General features: G+C 48.1%; 1 protein-coding gene across 7 annotated transcripts in view; it reads left to right on the top strand.

Annotated features, from left to right (window-relative positions):
• Nucleotides 1–646: 646 nt before the first annotated feature.
• Nucleotides 647–6167, top strand: part of CHST10 (carbohydrate sulfotransferase 10) — a 28484-nt gene continuing 22963 nt past the window's right edge. For 4 of the 7 annotated variants that reach the window (XR_016438326.1, XR_016438324.1, XR_016438322.1 and 1 more), the window contains exon 1: nucleotides 649–967. The gene's annotated coding sequence lies outside the window, so the exon portion shown is untranslated. Of the gene's footprint in view, nucleotides 968–6167 lie in introns of all 7 variants that reach the window. The other 3 variants (XR_016438327.1, XM_090020489.1, XM_090020473.1) reach the window with 2 other exon arrangements.

Below are 6167 nucleotides of genomic sequence, written 5' to 3'. Positions count from 1 at the left end.
GAACTGCCAGACTAGATTGGGGGTCCAGCAGGGCTGGGGAGGACAGGGGGCCACAGGTCAGGTGTGATCCTGGGGCCAGGGGACAGGGACTTGGGCACCAGCAGGGTCTGGAGGGTGTGGGTTGGGACAGGCCATGGGTCCTTGGAGATAGGTCCCTGTAGGGAAAAAGGTTGAGAACCACCGGACTCCATCAGTGTTTCTCAACCCCTGGGTCACGACTAGGGTCGCCATTGTAGAGGACAGTCCGGTTGTCCTCTGTCAATACAAAGCCGGGTGCCTTCACGTCCTCTATTTTTCTCTCAACCTTTTTTGTACCAGGACCCATTTCTAAAGCTCCACGGGCCGTCCTGATGCAGCGCCCCCTCGCTCCCACCCCCAGTGTCGGGCAGGGGGTAGATGTGTGGGGCAGCTCCTGGCGCGCAGGGGAAGAGAGCCCCGGTTCCCCTCCTGTGAGGGAGAAGCCATTTTTAAAGTGTGCTTGAGACCCACTTTTGCCTCGGGTAGGGGGGCCATCATGAGGACATGAAGGCGTGGGGTGTCGGATCAAGGACAGGCAGAGCAGCCCCACACAATGGGGGCGGGCGCAGTGGGTCAGGGCTGGCCATTGGTGTTTGGAAGCGTGCCTTAGAAGAGGCGGGGGCACGCAGCGGGTGTGCGAGGTCCGGGCAGCTGTACAGCCCCGAGGCCGGCGCAGCCCCCCCACAGAGTCGCAGCCGCGCGGAGGCGGGCGCTGCGAGCGGGCGGAGCCGGCCCTCGCTTCCGCGCCGCCGGGGCCCCGCGGGAGGGCACGGAGGCGGCCATGGAGCAGAGCGAAGCGAAGCGGAGCGGGGAGGAGCTGCCGCCGCCGCTGCTGCAGGCGGGGGGCATGAAGCAGCAACGGCAGCAGCAGCGATCCCGGCCCGGCTGCTAAGGCAGGCCCCGGCATAGCCGCCGCCGCCGCCTGCTCGGTCCCGGGGCCGCAGAGCCGGTGAGTGCCGCGCGAGGGGCCCGGGCCGGGCCGGCGGGAAAGGGCCCGCCCCACTCCACCCCTCCCGCCCGGCGCAGCGTAGCGCAGGCAGCAGGCCCGGGGTCGCTGCCGCGGGGCAGGGGACTGTGCCCCTCCAGCCCAGCAGGGGAGCCCTGGCACGATACAGACGCCGGCAGAGAGAAGCGGGGCGGCTCGAGTCCGGCCGTTTCTGCCCCGGGACCCATTTGTAACCATCTACGGGCAACCTCGCCGCCGTGCCCCTCGCTTCTAGCCCTCTGCCCCCGGGGGCGCCCAAGCGGGCTGGAGCTGCGCCCGCCTGCAGGGGGCAAGTGGCAGCCCCCCGCACTTCTCCCCTGTAAAGAGAATCCCTTGTTCCTGGCCCTCGGCTGTCTTCCTGCCACCTGCTTTTGGGGCGCGACCAGCAGGTTGAGAAAAGCGGAGTCCACCCCGCTGCCAGAGACCAGCCTGGCGTGACAGCGCTTTGTTAGGGAAACAGACTGGGGGCCCTCCCTTTACAGAGAAGGTTGAGGGGGACCCACGGAGCCTGGAGACCTTTCTTGCTCTTGATGGGAGTGCGCCATGAGCCCAAATTTAGGGAGTGGCAGAATAAAGCACTGGCATGAAACTCCTTCCCTACATGTATAGGTCTACCCAGGGATGATTTTGTAGCCTCTGGCACACAGCAGCTTTTTTATTTTGCTGTCAAATGGCGGGTGGGGGTTGCTTGCTGTGGCCCCTCAGGCCTGTGGTTTGTAGGGGAACAGCACAGCCGTAAAGTCTGTGGGGCTTCATTCAAGCCAAATGGGTTACAGGGGTTGGGGGCACGTGCTGGGTTTTGTGGCCCTTCAGTGCCTGGCACTAGGTCATTTAATTGCTCCCTGTAGAAAAACAGCTACCTTTCCCTCAAGTCCTTTCATTTTCTCTAGGAGGTGATCTCAGCAGGCCTTCACTTTGTCTGGCTTCTCATTTTTGGCCTGCAAATTTTTGAAGACCAACAAAATGTGGCCACTTACACACTGAATACGTCTGGCTGGCTTTATGGTGCTATGCAATGTTGGGGCAGATAAGGAATGAGCACAGGAAAAGAAAAGCAAGCAAAGAGGTGGTGAGGAAGCTTTTCGTAAGAAAAATGGGGTGGGATCCGAATGAGGAGGAGGAGACCAGGAACAGACTGAACAGTGCCAGCATACAACAGTGTAAGAAGAGGCTTTATAAATGACAGGGAAGGGGTGGGGGGGATTAAAACTAAATGCAAAAGATTAGAAAAGCTTTCGATAAATAAAGATGCTGTGGAAACAAAAACACAAGGACAGGGACGGAGGAGGCTGATGAATGAATAGGAGAGTAAGTTGAGGAATGCAAGAGAGATGAAAAGGAGAGGTGAAATATCTGAGTTTCTTCAGTAGACTGTGACATGGAAGACAATAGAAAAATTCCTCAGAGAAAGATGTAGAGAGAAGGACAATATGGTTAGACTTTTACTTGATCTTAATTTTTATAGGGTATCATTTAAAAATATTGTAATTACTTTTCATTGGTTTTCTTTACAAGTTTGAGCAACTTTGCTTCTTGTGAGAGCTAATGAGCAGGCTAATTACAGGAGTGGTTTTGTTTGGCTAACTGAGAGCAAACTTCAGTGCTCACCATGCTGAATGTGCTGTCACAGCTTGATTTGTATTTGCATAAGGATAAATAAAACATTATATCTCTTGAAAAAACAGATGCTTACTATTTCTGCATGTATACACATGGCACAGTTATAGAGCTACCTGAATTGTGGCCCCTTTTGTGATAGGACTTTGTTGCTGTTACTTATCTTGGGTTGAAATCGTGTGGGGGGTGGTTTCTTCTGCTTTGTCCAGGTTCTTGCTGTGGTTTTCTGTGTAGACCTCTGCTATTGCCATGCAGACCATGTCGGTTGGAACCATCTCCCTTTTGATAGTTTAACGCACCCTCTTAGAAAATCCAATACATAAATTACATTTTGGGCTACAGATCAATAATCCTTACCAAGTGCTGTGCATTCATCACAATAATAAAACTTGCCTTCCTTAGAGGGATGCTATGAATACTGAAGGGCTCATTCTGCCACTCTTCTTTAGGAATAGTTCTAGCTCAAGAAGTATGGGTACTAGAAAGTCTTCCTGGCTTGTGCAAGATCTCTTTGAATCTGTTTTTGATTACTAAGAGACAGATAAACACAAGTCCTTGTCAAAGTGCTGTAGTGTTTGAAAAATAGGGTAGAAATCTTGGCTTTATGGAGCAAAGCCAAGACAAAAAGAAAAAGAGTGCCTCTGGGTCTTGAGCACCTCTTGCAGGAGTCTTGGGATAGAATTTATAAGAGTGTCGTGCTAGGATACCATCTGTCAATTTGATGTTTTTTTGACTATTGCTGGTTTGAGGCTGGAAAGAGATCAGTAGGAACTTCCTGTAGAAATCAGGGCATGGTCCTTGTTCTTTCTGGACTCCATTTTTGATAATAAAGACCATCATTTATAATTTGAGTGCCTAGTTGTTAACCAGAATATATGAATTGCAGTAGAAAATGAAAAATAACAGGAATTTTCTCTGGAGTGTAGAGGAGTTCAATCTTTAGCTGAGTCTGCTTACTCCAAAGAATAGTTGACATACTTTTCTTTCTCACAACTCTTACAGACAGCATTTAAGGAAAAAGGTATTTTGAAGTGAAATAATGAAGAAAATAGTCACTTTCAGCATCAAACTAAAATGATGCAGTGAGAAACTAAAAACTGACTGGTTGTTCCCCAGCCTAGCTAAAGGTAGGGCTGTGCAAAACTTCAGTCAAAACAATGTATGAAAACATTGAACAAAACTGGCTTCAGGACTGACCCTCTGGGGCACTCCACTTGATACTGGCTGCCAACTAGATATTGATTCATTGACTACTACCCTCTGAGCTTGATGATAGAGCCAGTTTTCTATTGACCTTACAGTCCATTCATCCAACCCATACTTCCTGATTTCTCTCCAGCTCTGTTACTGACTAACGTGAGCTCTTCAGCAGGTCATTTAGTCAGCTACACGCAGGAGTTTGTTGTTGGGATAAGCAGATATGAGTCCAACTGAAGTGAAGGGGAGTTGCACTTGATTATTGAATGGCTGAATTTGGACTTACCAGAGTGTATAGATTTCTTTCAGAGGTAAAGATAGCTTCACATCACCCTTCAGGGGCAAGTAAATTCTGATGTTAATGTTTGAAATATTTTGTTTTGGGTTGCCTTTTGGTAAGCATCATCAAAGTTGCATTATTTGCATTCAAGGGAAAGAGTTCATGTAAAGGTGAACTTCTAGGACTTGAGTCCAGGCCCTTGGGTATGTTGTGTTTCTCCAGCAGCAATTGAGCTAATACATAAAAGAAAGCAAGGTTAGGAATGCAGCTTCTGCTCTGTTTTTTGTAAGAGAAACATCAAGTGTGAGGAGGGTCTTCAGAACCTGACAAGCAAGTAGAAATAGTGTAGGATTTTTTTTTAAGTCATGTAAATTTAAGTTTTATTTCCAGGATTAGCTTAACTGCTCTCCTGGAAATCCAGTTGGTCCTTTACCAGCTGGAGTTAGGCTTCTGAGTATGTTTGAAAATCCCACCCTATGTAGGCATACATTTTAAAAACACATATCAGTATTTAACATTTTAAACCTGGAGTTCTGGACCATTTCGGTTTGTATTTTTAAAGATATTCCATTTCACCTGTAACCAAAAAAACATTGCCGAAGCTACAGCTACTTCACTAAATGAAAGCACATAGGGATGTCCATACCATGGTTTGTTTAGGTCTGTATTCTGGGTCTTGAGAAATAGGTGTATTTTTGAAAAGGTGTGTAAGAAACAGGGCATGTCAAAAGTGATCTATCCCCTGTCATATGCTCTTGGTTACCAGTGATCTGTGGCTAGAAATAGATGTCACCAGACGAATTGGATCATCTGTGCCAGGTTGTGTCTTGGCACAACTGATTCCCTTCATTGGGTGAAACAGAGACCCATTTTCCTACCTGTTGATCTTACAGAACCCTGCTTCCAAAGATGCACCTCACAGATCCTGGGGGCATCGCTAGAAATGGGGAAGGTTGGGCAGATGCTGGATGGCTGAAGGCTATGGGCAGCTCCAGGCTGCTTGCACTCCCCTCGCATAGAACAAATAAACATCTACCACCGTGAAGCAGCACAAATTATTACTGCCTTTTGTCACAACCACTGCCTTCTGGGTATTTGTAGTATGACAAAGGGTATAGACATCTATTTACTTTCGCTTTTTGCCACTGTAAAAATGTTTATTATGGCACAAAGGGAACAGAAGGCAACATCTGTTTCCACTCACAGGTTTAGGGATGTCCTGATGCTACAGTTATGTTCATGATTATATTTAATAACCCCTGATAGACCCATTCCCCTTAAATTTGTCTAAACCCTCTTTGAAGGTCTGCTTAGTTTATTGGTTTCCACAACTTCCCATGGCAGGGAGTTCCACAAGTTAATCACGTGTTGTGTAAAAATGCACATCCTCTTCTTTGCTTTATACCTGCCCCTTGATTTCATTGTTAGTGCTCTAGTTTTGTATTATGAGATGTGAGTAGCAGTTTTCTCTTCATTTTTCCTATACCATTCATGATTTAGAGTAAAGTACGTTTGAATAGGTGTATAAGAAACAGGGCATCTTTCTTCTAACAAATTCCACCTTGGTACATCTTTTCCTAGTCTAACATATCTACAAAGAGGTAGATATGTTTGTTATGCATGTTTATTTTACTGCTATACTGGCATCTCTTCTCCTTGTTCCTGTCTGTTTTGTTCACTCATGGTTTTCTTTAAAATTAAGCTCCTGATCCTGCAATCTGATCTTTCCCTGCAGTCTTGTGGAGCACTGCTGACTTTGAGGCTCTGTGTAAGATCAGAGGTACAGCTCTGCGTATCCAGTTGCTGGATAGAAATCTAAAATCCTCAAGTTTTTGAGGTAGAGATGATCTTTTAATATACATCTATACAGAGACGACCTGTGCAGAGCCCAGGGCAAATTGGCCTGTGTGGGGCCCCACCCCTGGACACAAGGAAGCTGGCAACGGATGCAGGTGGGGGGGGGGCACTCTGCTTGGTTCCACGGAGCCCAGGGCAATCGCCTCAATTTGCCCCCCACCCAGGGACGGCTCTGTATCTATACAGCATTTAGCACAGGGGTAGGCAAAACAC

The sequence above is a fragment of the Crocodylus siamensis genome, chromosome 1, assembly GCF_052110815.1.
Source record: "Crocodylus siamensis isolate JL-2025a chromosome 1, ASM5211081v1, whole genome shotgun sequence".
Taxonomy (NCBI): Eukaryota; Metazoa; Chordata; order Crocodylia; family Crocodylidae; genus Crocodylus; species Crocodylus siamensis.
This window is presented reverse-complemented; position numbering and strand designations above follow the sequence as displayed.